We start from the raw sequence: 19,446 nt of genomic DNA, 5'->3' as shown, positions 1-19,446 counted from the left end.
CTCCCACTCTCCTCTATTCCCTCTCTCCTCTCTGTCACCTCACTCTCTCTCCTCTCTCTCTGCACTCTCTCCCCTCCCTCTTTTTCCTCTCTCTCTCCCACTCTCCTCTTCCCTCTCTCTCACCTCACTCTCGCCCTCCTTGCTCTCTCCTCACTCTCCTCTCTCTCAGCTCTCTCCTCTCTCTCTCTTGCCCCCCCCTCTCTCTTTCTATGTACTCTCCATATATAGAAACATAGAAAATAGGTGCAGGAGTAGGCCATTCGGCCCGAGCCTGCACCGCCATTTATTATGATCATGGCTGATCATCCAACTCAGAACCCCGCCCCAGCCTTCTCTCCATACCCCCTGACCCCTGTAGCCACAAGGGCCATATCTAACTCCCTCTTAAACATAGCCAATGAACTGGCCTCAACAGTTTCCTGTGGCAGAGAATTCCACAGATTCACCACTCTCTGTGTGAAGAAGTTTTTCCTAATCTCGGTCCTAAAAGGCTTCCCCTGTATCCTCAGACTGTGACCCCTCGTTCTGGACTTCCCCAACATCGGGAACAATCTTCCTGCATCTAGCCTGTCCAATCCCTTTAGGATCTTATACGTTTCAATCAGATCCCCCCCTCAATCTTCTAAATTCCAACGAGTACAAGCCCAGTTCATCCAGTCTTTCTTCATATGAAAGTCCTGCCATCCCAGGAATCAATCTGGTGAACCTTCTTTGTACTCCCTCTATGGCAAAGATGTCTTTCCTCAGATTAGGGGACCAAAACTGCACACCATACTCCAGGTGTGGTCTCACCAAGGCCTTGTACAACTGCAGTAGTACCTCCCTGCTCCTGTACTCGAATCCTCTCGCTATAAATGCCAGCATACCATTCACCTTTTTCACCGCCTGCTGTACCTGCATGCTCACTTTCAATGACTGGTGTATAATGACACCCAGGTCTCGTTGCACCTCCCCTTTTCCTAATCGGCCACCATTCAGATAATAATCTGTTTTCCTATTTTTGCCACCAAAGTGGATAACTTCACATTTATCCACATTAAATTGCATCTGCCATGAATTTGCCCACTCACCCAACCTATCCAAGTCACCCTGCATCCTCTTAGCATCCTCCTCACTGCTAACACTACCACCCAGCTTCGTGTCATATATGCTGGACACCCTCCTATCCCAGCACATCTTTACTTAGATATTCTAAGGCCTGAACAATGCCTTATAAAGCCTTAACATTACATTAGATTTAGTGTCCAACTTCATGCACAATTGAATAAGTTAAAGGGGTAAGAGGAATGTTGGTCATTATATCTCAAGGGTAGAGCTGGAGACTGCTTAGCTCATGGAAACTTAGGAAAATCATATTATCCTTTAGGGGAAGAACAGCAAAGATTTTACTACAATGAGACCTAGACTTCACTGGTTATGCAGCAGGGAAGCAACGCTCACAAAATGCTGGAGGAACTCAGCAGGTCAGGCAGCATCTATTGAAATGAATAGACAGTTGACATTTCAGGCCGAGACCCTTCTTCAGGGCTGTGATGGAAGGAGGAAGATACCAGAATAAAAAGTTGGGGAGAGGAGAAGGAGGCTAGCCGGAAGGTGATAGGTGAAACCAGATGGGTGGAAAAGGTCAAGGACTGGAGAAGAAAGAATCTGATAGCAGAGGAGTTTGGACAATAGGAGAAAGGGGAGGAGGAGGGGACCCAGAGGGAAGTAATAGGCAGGTGAGAAGAGGTAAAAGGTCAGGGAGGGGAAGAAATTTGTTTACCAAAGGGAAAAATTGACATTCATGCCATCAGGTTGGAGTCTACCCAGACGGAAAATAAGAAATTGTTTGCCTACAAAGGATGCTCAAGAGGAGGCCAGAGACCAACACGTCTATGCAACATGAAGGACTGCTTTAATGAGTGATTTGATTGAAAGGGCGGATCCAGAGAGAAATATAGTTTTATGGTCTGGTGGAGTGTTAAGATGTTGGCTGGGCTCTGCATTGGGGATGTTGGTAAACATGTCCAGCAGCAGGAAGAAGTAGATGCGGATCTCTCTTCCCCCAATGGCAATCAAAGCTGTCTCACTTATTCATGAGATGTCTACATTGAGTTACCTGATGGTGGACTGAGGCATTGGTCAGTCTTCCACGAATGCAGGGGTTTCCAATCTGTTTTATGCCATGGACCCCTACCGTTAACTGGGGTCCGTGGAACCCTGCTCTAGTGGGACATGGCAAAGGGGTTGAGTATCATTCTCCTGATCTCTCCTTCCCTTCTGTATACGTTGATGTATCTTTATCTTGATACTTTACCAGTTTGGAAGTTGGCAAAATTCCATCTCCCCCCAGAACATACTGGTGCAATTCTACACTGCCATCACAGAGAGCATCCTCACATCAGCCATTACCGTCTGGTTTGGTGCAGCACCCTCTCACTATGTACAAAAACTACAGTGAACTGTCAGGTCAGCAAAGATCGTGGCTGCAATCTACCATCACTTCAGGACATTGTGCCCAGGACAAAGAAGCAGGCAGGAAAAAAATATTGTGGACACTACCAACTCTGAAAACTGCCTTTTCCAAAAGCTCCCTTCTGGAAAGCACTGAAGGACTATCGAAACAAAAACTCCATGCCATCTAGAAGGTATCTTCCCACAGGCAGTTAATCTGATCAACCATTCTAGTTAGACCCCACACCCCTTTCGTACCCGTCACAATACTGCATTGTAAACACTTTAAACCACTTTTTATAATGTTTACATTGTAAATACATGCTGAGATTTATTTATGTACATTTTATTCCATATTCATCCTTTAACCTTATTAGCTTCCACAGCTGTATATACTGTATTTGTCAACGTGGAGTGGAGAGCAATTTGGCGGGAGCAAAGGATGTTGGAAATGGTGAGGGTGGAGTGCCATGGGAGGGGTGAGGGCAGGTGGCAGAGGAGTGCCGGGGTGGAGTGTGGTGTGGGTGCAGACACACCCAGCCCTAAGACACCAGGAAAGGTCATTTGATTCTAAACAATTAGTTTACTGATCATCACAGAGTGTCTCTTTGGTGCTTCCCGTTCCCCTCCCCTCTCCATTCCCCTTTTCCCAAACATAATTCCCCTCTCTCAGTTCCCTTCCCACTCTCAGTCCACAATAGAGACCCATATCAGAATCAGGTTTATCATCACTCACAGATGTCATGAAATTTGTTTGTTTTTTTTTTGCAGCAGCAGTACAGTGCAATACATAAAATTACTGCAGTACTGTGTGAAATTCTTAGGCACCTTAGCTATATATATGTGTCTGAGACTGTTGCACAGAACAGTAAATACATACTGTATATAATTCTTTATCATTATTGAGTTTTGCTTGTCACACCCTGACCAGCACACCACAGCATATCCCTAACACATGAAAATGCATACAGCAAGTAAAGTTGATCCTTGATTCTGATCCTAATCCTGACCCATAGTTAAATATGTGCATGTGTATGCTGACATACATCTGGATGATTTGGTTCAGATGCTGGTTGAGGGAGGAATGTTGGCCAGAACCTGCAGAGACTTGCCTTCCAGCTGTGCAAGAGAGCACAAACATCTGTCAGTATCTACAGATCCATAGTTATGCCCTTCCCTCTGTGTGTGTTTGCACAAGCTCACAGTGTGATGGTACCGGTGCCAGCAAGTATTAGCGGCCTTTCTTTTCTTTCCTGTGTTCGTAATGTCAGACTACTTACTGGCTGGGCTCTGCTCGATGCCTAGTAACAGGAGGAGGAGGTAGAACGTGAGCATCTCCCCTGCTCTCAGAGCTCCCTCCAGGCTGGCATGGTCAACCTACAGAAGAGAGAAGCAGGAGATAATCATAGCCCCAGTGAAGATCAGTTGCCCGGACCGGACCCAGTACAGGAGGAGCCATGGCCAGTCAGTCAGTGTGACATCGTGCCCGGCAACGTATTTCTGTTGCCTAGCAATGACATCACAATCCTTGGTACAGTGACATCAGAACCGATAGCTCTATGACTTCATAACTCAGTCACAATCACATTCAATTCTCGTCAAAGTGACATCACAGTGATTCCAATTCGGCTCTGAGATCGCAGCTCAGAATGATTTTTTTTAAGTGTTTTTAAGGATGGTTATGGGGACAGAGAGGGCATGCTCTTCGGCAACTGGCACGACCAATCCAGTGTCCCCTTCATCATCAGGTCTGACCACATGAAGGTGTCGGGGATCTGGTTCGGAGGGGCCGAGGCGTGCAACACGAACTGGCAGGAGAGGACTGCCAAGGTGAAATAGAAACTGGGACTGTGGGGAGGGCGCTCCCTGTCAATAATGGGCAAGAACCTGGTCATCAGGTGTGAGGTGCTCTCAGGGCTGCTATACTTGGCGCAGGTGTGGCCGGTCCCCCGCTCCTACAGCTTGGGAATCACCCGAGCCGTCTTCAGATTCATCTGGGGATCCAAGATGGAGCGGGTGAGACGGACTGTCATGCACAAGTCCCTGGACAATGGGGGCAAAAACGTCCCCAATGTCACCCTCACCCTGATGGCCAGCTTCATGTGTGGCTGCATCAGGCTGTGCGTGGATCCCAGATACGTGGGCACAAAGTACCACTATGTGCCCAGGATCTACCTGTCGCCCTGACTACGAAGGATGGGTCTGGCCCCTCTCCCGCGCAACACCCCTGTCAGCTGGTCATTGCCTCCATACCTGTCCTTCGTAGAAAAGCTCTTCAAGACCAACGCACTTGACCACAAGGCAATTAGACAGTGGTTGGTACGTAATGTCCTGCAGGCACTGCAGGAGAAGGACGTGATGGACACAGTGGGGTGGTTCCCTGAGCAGACTGTCCAGTTCATCTGGCAAAATGCCTCATCGCCAGACCTCACCAACAGGCACAAAGACCTAGCCTGGCTGGCGGTAAGAGGGGCCCTCCCAGTCAGATCCCTCCTGTACGCCCGGAACGTCGTCTCCGCACCCCACTGCCCACGGGAGGACTGCAATGGGGTGGAGTCAGTGACTCACCTCTTTGCACACTGTGGGTTCGCGAAGAAGGTGTGGAGGAGAATGGAAGGGACAGTGCAAAGATTCATGCCCAGCAGCTGCGTTACCGAGGACTCCGTGATCTACGGGCTGTTCCCGGCGAGGCACACGGAGACAAACGTCCGGTGCCGCTGGCAGATCATCAATTCGGTGAAAGACGCTCTTTGGTCTGCCCGAAACTTGGTGGTCTGCCAGCACATGGAGATGTCGGTGACTGAATGCTGCCGACTGGCTCACTCTCGCCTGCAGGAGTACGTGCTGAGGGATGCACTCAAGCTTGGTGCGGCCACCGCGAAGGCCCGGTGGGGAAGGACCATAGTTTAAGATTCATCACCCGTGGGAGTGGGAGGGTCGGGTGGGGAGGAGAATACCCCTCATCAGCAGTGTGGATAGATGAATCAACATGGTGCCCCAGGAGTGGGTGGAAATGTAACCTTGGAAAAGGAATTAGAGCCAACGCCTGTTTTTATTGTTAATAATTTTATTGTAAATAATCTTGTTTCTTGACTAAGGGTTGAGAGTAAACAAACGATTTATTGTAAACATCTTTCATTTGTATATGGACTGAGAGTCAACACATAATTTTATTGCAAATAACTTTATTTAATTAAGTCTCAAGAGTCAACAAATATTTTTTTATGTAATTAACTTTATTTTGTAATATTTCTGAATAAAGTATTTTTGGAAAAAAAAAGACAGAGAGGGCAGTTGGGCATCAGGTTAGAGTTTACCAGGGGTTCCCAGCCTGGGTTCCACGGACCCCTTGCTTAATGGTTTTGGTCTAGGGCATGAAAAAGGTTGGGAACCCCTGGTTTAGAGACAGGGATTGGAGGAATTAGAGATCAGACTAGAGCCCATGTCTCCGTTCCGCATTTGAAGGCCGGTGTCATGGACGTGTGACATCTGCAGTCGAGGCTGAGCTGTGCACCTGGTTGTTGGGTTGACAGACCAGCATGGATGAGGGCTGGTGGTCCCACACCCCACGGCCCCCATGGTCAAGAGTTGTCGGTAGGTTCCAGAGTCGGAGTTCGTAAGGTGAAGTGAAGTCCGACACTTCCTGGGTTCATGAATCGTCGAGTCCAGGGTTTGAGGCCTAGCATTCAGTGATTGGCGAGTCCAGGGATAGAAGCCAAGGATTGAGGCCTGAGGGTCAAATCGGAAGTCCAGAAGTCAAGTTCAACTGCTGGAGCCTCGAGTTTGCAAACCTCTGCGAGTCTGTTGGGGACGTCAAGGGCCAATGTCTGTCAGCCCAACTCCAAGTTTGAACCCACTGGGAGCCAAAGAAGATGGCCTGTTCTGGGGCGGAGGACTGGGTGAGTGGGTGGGAGGAACGGATCTTGTTTTGCTGTTGTTGTTTTTGTGCGATGTTTTGTTGTGTTCTGTGATATTTTATCAAGTATTGTGAACATGCTATGTTGGCACCGGAATGTGAATCAACACCCTTGCGTGTTCTGGTTGTAAACACAAATGACACATTTCACTATCTGTTGATGTATACATGACAAATAGGCTTAAATCTTGAATAATGTCACTATCCTGATCACAATGACATCATATTCAGTGGCACAGTGATATGTACAGCAATCATTTCAGGCTGTTTCCTGACATTCCTCCAAGAGGACCACAGCCTCATCATTGGGTTTGGAGGCTTGCATGTCTCAGTGACCCAGAGAGCTATGTTGGCAAATAAGGTTTAATGCTTTGGCCCTTGTAGGGTTACCCATGTCAAACAGGTCGTAAGGAAGAGGTCAGACTAAGAGTGGTCCACCGGTCCTCCAGGTTCGGGGGTTCAGCTCAGGGCTAACAACCTGAATGGTAAAACAACATTATTTCGGAAATGGCAATGAAGGATCGTTCTACATCAGAGGTGACGGTATTCCTGAGTCTCCACCCGGGACTTGCATGACTGACAGTAGTGAAAACCGAAGGGAAGTTACTGACACAATGAAGGAATCCCTGAACATTGTCAGAGATAGAGGACCTTCACTGCTGCCCTAAACAGCAGCCACGTAACAGGCAGTAAGCAAGTAAGTAGCTCCTGGCATTGCTGGGCTTCCCACAGGACATTGACTCCCACTGGATACACAGACTCTTAGTATGCAGGTCCTCACTGATTGCACCAATTCCCACTAGATACACCATGTAATGAGAGGCCTAGGCCAAACGGTAAGGACACAAGTGCTGCAGTGTCCGAGACTAGAATCAAGACATGATTTCAAGACTGAGATGAGAACAGGGTTCTTGACTGGATGCCAGACGAGAACCTGACAAGCCCAGACGAGAATCCAAACGAGACAGAAATCCTAAACGCGATCACAGATTGAACCAGAGTTGAGCTGACAATTGAGCCTCCGAACCTGAGTTCAGGTTTTCTTTAAATGTCTAAATCTCAGTTGCCAAATGGAGCAGGTCAGAATCTTTAAAGTGAACGAACCATTATATCCATTCGCTGGTGAATCAGGGCAGCTAAACCCCGGAGGCTAGTGCATTCGGGTGTGTGCTGTAACACACTGACTCCCACTGAGTACACATTCCCTCTTGGTATACTCAGTTCTTACTAGTACATCGATTCCCACTAGATGCACAGTCACCCAATGTGAACACTGGTTCACAGTTTACACTGGCTCCCACTGGATACATTGGTCCTTACTAAGTACACTTATTCCCATTGGATACGTGACATTCAATGGGTACACTGCCTCTCACTGGGTTCACTGATTCCCACTGGATACACTGGCTCTCACTACATAAACTGACTCACTTGCTACTTCCAGACTGGCAGCAACATTTACAGGATTTTTACATCATTGTTACCTTGAACATTGTCGAATTCAGTGCTGATCCCTCGCTGTGCCTGACCTTTCACTGCCTACAGGGAAGTTCCAAACCCAAGCCTGTTGTCCGCACCATTGTGATAAGAAATCCATCATATTTATTTGTTTATCTGTCTGTCTGTTCCTTCATCTGGCCTGCTGTCATTGTTCTGTCTGTGTATTTTCATCCATATACAGAAGTCTGCCTATCCCTCCCTCCCATCTCTCTCTCTCTCTCTTTCCTTCTCTTGTTTACTTCTCTATCTCTATATCTTGTTGTTATGCGACAGCAGTACATTGCAATGCATAATAACTTAAAAAACTGTAAATTACAATAAGAAATATATGGATGAAAATTAAATAAGTAGTGCAAAAAGAGAGTGAAAGAAGAAACAAAATGTAGTGAGGTAGTGTTCATGGCTTCAATGTCCATTCAGAAATTTGATGGCAGAGGGGAAGAAGCTGGTCCTAAAATATTGAGTGTGTGTCTTCAGCGTCCTAATGGTAGCAATGAGAAGAGGGCATGTCCTGGGTGATTGGGGTCCTTAATGATGGATGCCTCCTTTCTGAGGCATTACATTTAAAGATATATCAATCCATATCAGGTTATATCTATTCATGTATACCTGTATCAGTCAGTATCTATTCAGCTATCTATCTGTATTGTTCTGTATCTATCTATCCACATAAGTATTTGCATCTCTCTGTGTGCCTATGCATGTATCTATCTGCCTGTGTATATATCCACACCTGCCTATTTATTTCACTCTCCCGACTGAAATGATCTTTCATGTTCAATCATTTCTCAGCAGATAGTGTTTCTTTCCTTATGTGTGCTTCTGTGACTCTGTGTTGATGTGCCAGTGCACTCCTCCTCTCCCACAGTCACTGAACAGCCCTCCATATGTTCCTCTTCCGTTCCACACGACATCAAGCGTTCTTGCCTTCTAACATTGTAGTCCCACCCTCTCTTCCTCTAATTAATTACATTACACAAAAAAGAGTTTGCTTCCTGAATACTTTTGAGTGGATCTTATAGATTCTGGGCTTTTGGTTTTGAAAATCACCATGACGTTTCCCTATCACACACCATTTTTTAATCACCTATATTTGTGATTTCAATTCATAATTCAAATCAGAATAACTGATGCCAAGGTTAAGGAAAACATTTCTGTTGGTCTACTACTCAAACAGGTCATCAATAACGGGCAATTTGAAGAACTTCTAGTAGGTCTGGAGAAATTCGCATGGGAGGTACTCAAGGCAACTACAGAGCACCAGACATGCTTCAAGTATACAAAACTTTGAAGTGCAACGTGTCACTAAAGATTCATTTTCTGCATTCCGATTTAGATTTCTTCCCTGCAAACCTTGGCGATGTCAGTGACGAACATGGTGAAAGGTTTCACCAGGACATTGCGGTCATGGAGGAACGGTATCAGCACAACTGGAATCCATCAATGCTGGCTGATTATTGTTGGACACTTAGGTGAGAAGCCTCAAACACCGAGTACAAATGAAAATCATCAACAAAGCATTTTTAGCTCAGTCAAACTATTGCAAAGCATCAGCACCATTATGCATTAAAATGCAATATATTCAATAAAAGTTAACTTCTTCTTTCCCCAAATTCCTAAGTCTGAAATTTCATGCAGCCTGAAATTATATTTGTATTCAGCTTTAAGCGGTCTATCATAAACCTTTTTAAAACTCTGAAGAAGCAAAACTTTCAAAATAATTTGTTGTCCAGTGTTATCATTAGTCTACAGTTTAGCAGTTGGCAGCTTTCAGACAACAACTTCTTAATGTGCAAAATAATGTGTATGCTTAAAAGAACTTATTACAGAGATATCAGGTGACAGAGATGTTGGGTCATACCACATAGAAAAAGGCTGTTCTGCCCACCAGGCCCAAGTCAACCAAAATGTCCATCTGAACTAGTCCCATATCCCTCTACACCAAAGGTTCCCAAACTTTATTATGCAATGGACCCCTACGATTAACCGAGGGGTCCATGGACCCCATGTTGGGAACCCAATCTAAAACTTTACTATCAATGTACTTGTCCAGAATGTTGTTATTGTACCCATCTCAACAACTTTCTCTGGCATTTTGCTCCATTATACAGACGGTGAAGAAGTTGCTCCTCAGGTACCCTAATAATTCTCTCCCCTCCCACCCTAAACCTAAACCCCTTAGTTCTTGTTACCGGAACATAGGGAGGCCATTCACTCTATCTATGGCCCTCAAGATTTTATGCACCCCTATAAGATCATCCCTCAATCTCCTGCAGTCAATAGAATACAGTCCTAGCTTGCTCAACCTTCTCTACCACTCAGTTCCTCGAGTCCGGGCAACATCCTTGGAAATACTTTCTTTGTAGATTAATGGCATCTATCTGAGAGCAAGATGACCAGAACTGAACACCATATTCCCAATGTGTTGTGTATCATTTGATGGTTATGTGCCGTGTTGTATGATGTGGGCAATCATGGTCTTTCCATGACCATGATAGTTCTTGGCAAATTGTTCTACGGAAGTGGTTCGCTGTTGCCGTCTTCTAGGCAGCGTCTTTACAAGATGGGTGACACACCAACCGTTATCAATACTCTTTAGAGATTGTCTGCCTGGTGTCAGTGATCGCTTAACCAGGACTTGTGACATGCACTGGCTGCTCGTACAACCGTCCACCACCTGCTCCCATGGCTTCACGTGACTCTGATTGGGGTGGGGGCTGGGAGGCTAAGCAGGTGCTACACTTTGCCTAAGGGTGACTTGCAGGCTAGTGGAGGGAAGGAGCACCTTATAGTTCCTTTGGCAGAGATATATCTTCACCCCACCACCAAGTATATAACTGCAACACACTATCCCAACGTCTACACTAAATACACTGACTGATGAAGGCCAGTGTGCTAAACACTTTTCTCACTACCCTGTTTACCTATGACATCACTTTCAGGGAACCATCTACCTGTACTCTTAATTACCTCAAAGTCTGAAGTAAATTTATTACCAAAGTACATATATGTCACTATATACAACCCTGAGGTTCATTTTCTTGCAGGCAATCACAGAACAAAGAAATACAACAGAATCAATAATAAACCCTTTCCAGTTCACTTATCACTCAAATTGTCACACTGACGATGCCATAGCCTCTGTCCTGTCTCACCTGGGAAAATGGTGCCTCATATGCGACTTCAGCTCAGCATTCAATACAATCATCCCCCAGATAAACTGTGGGTAAACTGTCCTTGTCAGGTCTCAATACCTCTGTGGGATCCTGGACTTCCTGTCAGAAAGGTCAGTCAGTGTTGGCAGAAACATCTCTAGTTTCACCCATGCTGGCAGCTCCCCACCGCACCCCCTCACCCCCGGGGCTGTGTGCTCAGCCCAGTGCTGACACATGACTGCACTGTCAGATCCTGTTCAAACTGAATCATTAAGTTTGCTGATTGGTGCTTGCAAACTGTCCCATAATTTGACTAGGGCTAAATCGTGGGTTGCTGGGCAGTGTAGCTCGAAGGGCCGGTAGGGCCTGTTCCACTTTGTATCTCATTAAATGAATGACTAAATGAATTAATTATAGGACAGGATAGACTGGAGACATGAACGTCTGCAGATGCTGGCATCTGGAGCAGAAAATTATCTGCTGGAGAAATTCAGCGTGTCAGGGAGCGTCTGCCGAGGCAGAGGAGTGGTTGATGTTGCTGCAATAGGACTGAGAATGTAGGGATGAGGTAGCCAGAATAAGGACGTGGAAGTGAGAGGGAGGGACAAGGCTGGGGCTGGTTGACAATAGGTGGAACCAGGTTAGGAGAGATTTTTATTTTTTATATATTTACTGAGATACAGCGCTGAATATGTACTTCCAGCCCTTTGAGCCGCACAGGCCAGCAACCCCTGAATTAATCCTAGCCTAATCAAAAGTTCACAGTTCAAAGTTAATTTTATTATCAAGGCACATATATACCACCATATACAATCCTGCATTTCTTTTTCCTGTGGGCATACTCTGCAAATCTATAGAAAAGTAACTATGACAGGATCAGTGAAAGATCAACCAGAGTGCAGAAGACAACAAATTATTTATATGCAAATATAAATAAATAGCAATAAATAATGAGAACATGAGATAATGAGAGAGAGTCCTTAAAGTGAGATCATTGATTGTAGGGACATTTCAATGATGTGGCAAGTGAGTGTAGATTTCTCCATCTATTCAAGAGCTTGATGGTTGAGGGGTAGTAACTGTTCTTGAACCTGGCGATGAGAGTCCTGAGGCTCTTGTATCTTCTACCTGATGGCAGCAGTGAGAAAAGAGCTTGTCCTGGGTGGTAGGGGTCCCCGAAGATGGATGCTGCTCTTCCATGACAACATTTCATGTAGATGTGCTCAATGGTAGGGAGGGCGTTACCTGTGATGGACTGGGCCATATCCACTACCTTTTGTTGGATTTTCCATTCAAAGACATTGGTGTTGCCATACCAGGCAGGGATGCAGCTGTGATGCACAGGACAATTTACAGTTACCAATTACACCACCAACTTTGGATTGTGGGAGGGAACCCACATGGTCATGCAAAGAAAGTACAAACTCCTTATAGACAGCGACAGGAATTGAACCTGGGTGGCTGGAACTGTAAGGCGTCGTGACCATAGACCTACGTACCTCTCCCATCCATGTACCTAACCAGGCTTCTCTTAAATGCTGCAATTGAACCCGCACGGATCACTTCCACTGGGAGTTCCTTCCACACTTGCACCACCCTCCGGGTGAAGAGGTTCCCCCTCAGTTACCCTCCAAACAGTTCACCTTTCACCATGAACCTATTAACCTCTTGTTCTAGTCTCAGCCAACCCCAGTGGGTAAGGTCTGCTTCCTTTTACCTTATCAGGGGTTCAATGGTTCCATTTAATATCAGACGATGTGTACACTATACAGCCTGAAACTCTTACTCTCCACAGACATCCACAAAACAGAAAAAAACCCCAAAGAATAAATGACAGAAAAAAATGGAACTCCAAAGCCCGCCCAACCCGCTCTCACGCACAAGCAGCAGCAAAGCATCAACCCTCCCCCTCCACTAGTTCCAGCAGGAAGCATCTGCTCCCATCACCCACCCACCAAGCAATAGCAAAGCCCCCAAAGAGACCATGATCTGCAGTCCAAAAAAAAACTACAGTCCATAACCTTTGACGTGCCACAGGCTCTCTTACTCACTAACAAGGGACAGAGAGGTGTCACCTTTTCCTCAAGAGGAAACAGATCATGGTTTTGATGTTATAATATGAAGAGACACTTATTCGAGTTCATTCGGCTCAAGAATTGCCCGACTCCCAACCAAGAGAGGGAGAGGGGGAGAGAGAGGGGGAGAGAGGGGGAGAGAGAGGGAGAGAGAGAAGCCGAACCTGCTGTATCGATGTCCAATCTCCGTGACATTCCAGTTGGCGACACTGGCAAGAAGTCAAATCTATACTCTTCATAATTTTGTATATCTCCATAAGATCTCCCCTCATTCTCCTACACTCCAGGGAATTAAGTCCTAACCAATTCAATCTTTCCCTATAACTCAGATCCTCAAGTGCTGGCAATGTCCTTGTAAACTTTCTCTGCATTCTTTCAATCTTATTGGTATCTTTCCTGTCGGTAGGTGACCAGAACTGCACACCGTACTCCAAATTTGGACTCAACAGCATCTGTCACAACTTTGACATAGCATCCCAACTCCTGTACTCAACACTTTGATCTATGAAGAATCTCGAGAATCAACTTTATTTGCGATATACTCTACAAATAGTGTATTAGGAATTTGCTGCAGTATATTGGCTAGTGCATGACATGCAGCATAAAGCAACATTAAATAAATCTCTAAGTTATATAAAAAATAAAGTTGCATATTAAAATAGGGACAAGGAATAAAATGTATAAAAACACCAGCAAGTACTTACAATGGTAAGTGACACCAACAGAATCAACAAACTCATTCGTAAGGCCAGTGATGTTGTGGGGATGGAACTGGACTCTCTCATGGCAGTGTCTGAAAAGAGGATGCTGTGCAAGTTGCATGCCATCTTGGTCAATGTCTCCCATCCACTACGTAATGTACTGGGTGGGCACAGGAGTACATTCAGCCAGAGACTCATTCCACCGAGATGCAACACAGAGCGTCATAGGAAGTCATTCCTGCCTGTGGCCATCAAACTTTACAACTCCTTCCTTGGAGGGTCAGACACCCTGAGCCAATAGGCTGGTCCTGGACTTATTTCATAATTTACTGGCATAATTTACATATTACTATTTAACTATTTATAGTTTTATTACAATTTAATTATTTATGGTGCAACTGTAATGAAAACCAATTTCCCCCTGGATCAATAAAGTATGACTATGACTATGACTATACGAGGTTTAGTGCTTACAGTGCAGAGCAGTGACAGGGGATGATAGATAGAAGGTGATGATGGAGGAGGCTAACTAGAATGATTCAAAAGATTAATTCCTTCACGAGGACCACAACCTTGTCACGGTTTGGAGGTTTGCGTGCCTCAATGACCTGGAGAGCGATGTTGGCTGGAGTCAGGGCTTTATGCTTTGGCTCTTGGTAGGGTCACCCATGCCATCAGGTCAAAGGGTAGAGGCCAGACTAAGAGTGGTCCACCCTTCCTCCAGGTTCGGGGGTTCAGCTCAGGGCTAACAACCCAGAGTGGTAAACAAAATTGTTACGGAAACAGCAATGAAGAATCCTTCCATATCTGAGTGTGACGGTATTCCTGAGTCTCCACTTGTGTGACTGACAGTAGTGAAAACCGAGAGGAAGCTATGATGACACAAAAACACAATGACCATCACTAGAGATGGAGGATCTTCATTACTGCCTGAAATGCCAGTGGTGTAATGGGCAGTAACATCAGATTAATTGCATGGGGAAAGAAACATTTAAGACAGCAGGAAGTTTTTGTTTTAATAGGCCTACAGCATTTAACAGAAGGGAGCTTTTGGAAAAGGCAGTTTGCAGGGTGGGTAGTGTCCAGGTTTTCCTGCCTTTTTTTGCCCTGGACACACCCAAGTGCACAATAGCTTAGTGGTTAGCATAATGCTATTAAGTGCCAATGATCAGGGTTCAATTCCCACCACTGTCTGTAAGGAGTTTGTACGTTCTCCCTGTGACGCTGTGGGGTCCCCGGCTGCTCCAGTTTCCTCCTACAGTCCAAAGACGCATGGGTTAATTGGTCACATGGGTGTAATTGGGTGGTGCGGGCTCGTTGGCCCAGAAGGGCCTGTTACTGTGTTCTGTTTCTAAATAAGTGAATAAGTAAGTCCCGCAGTAACGGTAGACTGCAGCCAATGACTTTTCCTGCAGTTCTGACAGTTCACTAATTTTACCAACTGCCGCAAGAGGTGCAGTACTGTGCAAAGTCTTGCGCACATATTCTTCTTCACTAAGACTTTTGCACAGTACTGTATTTGTCAACATGGAGTGGAAAGCGAGTTCGTAAATCTGGTGCGAGTAAATGTTGTTGGGAATGGCAAGGGTGGAGCACCATGGGAGGGGTGTGGGACAGGTGGCAGAGAAGGAGTGCCGGGGGCGGGGGAGTTGCAGGCATGCCCAGACCTGAGACACCAGGCAAGATCATTTGATTCCAAACAATTGGCTTATTGATCATTACAGAATGTCTCTGGTACTTCCCGCTCCCTCCCCTCTCCCTTCCCCTTTTCCCAACCATGATTCCCCTCTCCCTACCCCCTTCCCACTCTCATTCTACAAGAGAGACCCATATCAGAATCAGACATACACACACACATATTTAGACAAAAGGTATAGAAACAGAATTAGGCCATTTGGCCCATCAAGTCTGCTCCACAATTTCATCATGGCTGATCCATATTCCCCCTCAGCCTCGTTCTCCTGCATTATTCCCTGTAACCCTTCACACCCTGGCTAACCAAGAACCTATCAACCTCTGCCTTAAATATACCCAATGATTTGGCCTCCACAGCCGCCTGTGGCAATGAATTCCACAGATTCACCCTCTCTGGCTAAAGAGAATCCGAATCAGGTTTAGTATCATCAGCATATGTCGTGAAATTTGTTGTCTTTGCAGCAGTACAATGCAATACACAATAGAGAGAAAAAACTGTGAATTACAGTAAGTGTATATATATATGTTAAATAGTTAAAGTAAATAAGTAATGCAAAAAGTAAAAAAGTAGTGAGGTAGTGTTCATAAGTTCAATGTCCATTCAGAAATCAGATGGCAGAGGGGAAGAAGCTGTTCCTGAATTGTTGAGTGTGTATCTTCAGTACCTCCTTCCTGATCATAACAATGAGAAGATGCCATGTCCTGTAATGGGGGTCCTTGATGATGGACGCTACCTTTTTGAAACATCGTTCCAAGAAGGCTAGTACCCATGATGGGGTTGACTAATTTTACAACTCTCTGCAGCTTGTTTCAATCCTGTGCAGTAGCCCTCTCCCCCCACCCACCAATACCAGACAGTGATGCAGCCAGTTAGAATGCTCTCCACAGCATAGCTGCAGAATTTTCTGAGTGTTTTTTCATGACCTACCAAATCTCCTCAAACACCTAATGAAATATTGCTGCTGGTCGTGCCTTCTTTATAGCTGCATCGATGTGCTGGGTCCAGGTTAGAACCTCACAGATATTGACACACAGGAACTTGAAATTGTTCACTCTCTCCACTTCTGAGCCCTCTGCGAGGAATAATAAAATGGCAGCAGCCACAAGACTTGCTCCTCATTCTTGACTTCCAAAGAACCTTTTGGACAATTTCATCTCCAGATCCAACAGGGGGAGAGGGGTGTGGGTGGAGTTGGGAGACAGTGTGTCTTTGGTGCGGATGAAAAAGGGGAGAGAGGGGCAGAAGGAGTCAGACAGGTGGGGGGGGGGTGTGAGGTAGAGACAGAAGTCGGGAGGTGTTAAGTGAAGAGCCAAGAAGCTGCAGAAGCTGGTATCTGATAAGTAAGGATTTCTACAGATGTGCTGTGGAGAGCACTGTAACTGGCTGTATCATCATCTGGTATGGGGGTGGGGGGGGGGGCTACTACACAGGATCGAAATAAACTGCAGAGTTGTAAACTCAGCCAGCTCCATCATGGACACTAGCCTCTGCAGTATCCAGGACATCTTCAAGGAACGATGCCTCATAAGGGTGGTGTCTGTCATTAAGGACCCCAACACTCAGGACATGCCCTCTTCTCATTGTCACCATCAGGGAGGAGGTACAGAAGCCTGAAGGCACACATTCAGTGATTCAGAAACAGCTTCTTCCCTTCTGCCATCCGATTTCTGAATGGACATTGAACCCATGGACATTACCTCACTAATTTTTTTATTTCTGTTTTTGCATTACTTATTTAATGTAACTGCTTAATATATATATACATGTGTGTGTGTATATATATATATTCTTACTGCAGTTCACATTTTTTTTCTCTATTATTCTGTATTGCATTGTACTGCTGCCGCACAGACAACAAATTTCATGACATATGCTTGTGAAATTAAACCTGATTCTGGTTTTCTGATGAGTGGAACCAGATAAAGGGACGATAACGGGCAGACGGTTTGTGATGGGGAGGTAGAGTGTGTGATAGGCAGCAGGAACCATTTGGGTGTCTTCTAAAGTGTCCCACAGCCAATAGGGCAGATATGCAGCTCTCTGTCCACTGGCAATGTAGGAAACCCAGCTGTAGATTCAATATTCAAACTTATCACATGTACATCGAAACATGCAGTGAAACGCCCCTACACCTCCTCCCTCATTATCATTCAGGGCCCAACACAGTCCGACCAGGTGAGGTGATACTTCACCTGTGAGTCTGTTAGGGTCATATACTTTGTCTAGTGCTCCTAGTGCGGCTTCCTGTACATCAGTGAGGCCCGACGTAAATTGGGAGAGCGCTTTGCCAAGCACCTACACTGGGAGATTCCGCCAGAAAAAGTGGGATCTCCCAGTGGCCACCAGTTTTAATTCCACTTCCTATTCCCATTCCAAAATGTCTATCCATGGCCTGTTATGATGAAGCCACACTCAAGTTGGAGGAATAACACCTTATATTCCATCTGGATAGCCTCCAACCTGATGGCATGAACATCGATTTCACGAACTTCAGTAATGCCCCCCCCCTTCACCATTCCTCATCCCCTTTTCCCTCTCTCACCTTATCTCATTGCCCACCCACTGCCTCCCTCTGGTGCTCCTCCCCCCTTTTCTTCCTTCCATGGCTTTCTGTTCTCTCCTATCGGACTCCCCCTTCTCCAGCCCGGTATCTCTTTCACCAATCAACTTCTCAGCTCCTTACTTCAACTCTCCCCCTCCCTGTATCACCTATCACCTTGTGTTTCTTCCTCCCCCTCCCCCCACGTTTTAACTCTCCTCTTCATCTTTTTCTCTCCAGTCCTTCCGAAGGGTCTCGGCCCGAAATGTCAACTGTCCATAGATGCTGCCTGACCTGCTGAGTTCCTCCATCATTTTGTGTGTGTGGCTTGTACTTCCAGCATCTGCAGATGCTCTTTTGTTTGTGAAATGCACCGTTTGCGATAACAACCAGCACAACCCAAAGATGTGCCGGGGGCAACCCACAATTGTCGCCACACATTGCCCGCCAACTTGGCATGCCCACAATGCTTGGCAGAGCTACACCCAACACAATTAAACAAGCAACAAAACATGCCCTGTTCCTCCCTCCCTCTCACACACATACACTGTCCTCTAACCCCAGGACAGGGCCATTTTCGGCCTCCAACGGACTCGTGGAATCACAGGGACTGAGACTTTGACACCTCCAATGAACGCACAGGAATCTGTAGGCTTGGTGACTCCACCAATTGGCAGGAGTTGCAATTAACCTTTGGGCCTCAATCCTCAGCATAGGCCGCAGACAGTACCCACTGCTCACTGAACACAAGGCCTCAAATTCTGGACTCACTGATGACAGGGCTGGGCTGGTAGAAGCCCAGGTTCAACCCTGATCTTTAGCAATGCCTATGTGGAGTATGCACCGAGCTCCCCTGTGACTGTATGGGTTTCTTCCTGCATCCCAGTGACATACGAGGTCAGTGGGTTAGTTCTTCTTCTTCATGTGCCTGGTCTGGCGTGTTACATGCTTGGATGATCATGGCTTTCCACATCGAACGATCCCGTGCAGTGTCAATGATATCTCGCACACTTAGATCTGTTAGTTCTTTCACAATGTCTATATATTTTCTTCTTTGCCTTCCTCTACAGCATTTCCCAGGCATACGGCCTTGTAATGTAAGACATTCTATTTCTCCCTTTCTGATGACATGGCACAGGAATTTAAGTTTCCTCTCATTTAATATTCTCAGTAAAGATCTTTTTGTATGGGCACATTGGAGTATTGTCTCATTAGTTACCCTATCTCTATATGATATTTTTAGCATTCTTCTAAGAAACCATATTTCTTAGTTTACAGTGGGTTAGTTAGCAGTTATAAATTTTGCCCCAGTGTGTGGGTGGGGTGTAGGATCTCTTGGGGGGGGGGGAGGTGTAGATGTGTCGATAGGAATTTTGGGGGAATAGGTAAATGGGTTAGCACACACCCCCATGAGCTGAATGGCCTGCCTCT

This window comes from Mobula hypostoma, chromosome 5 (genome assembly GCF_963921235.1).
Source record: "Mobula hypostoma chromosome 5, sMobHyp1.1, whole genome shotgun sequence".
In the NCBI taxonomy this organism is placed as follows: domain Eukaryota; kingdom Metazoa; phylum Chordata; class Chondrichthyes; order Myliobatiformes; family Myliobatidae; genus Mobula; species Mobula hypostoma.
This window is presented reverse-complemented; position numbering follows the sequence as displayed.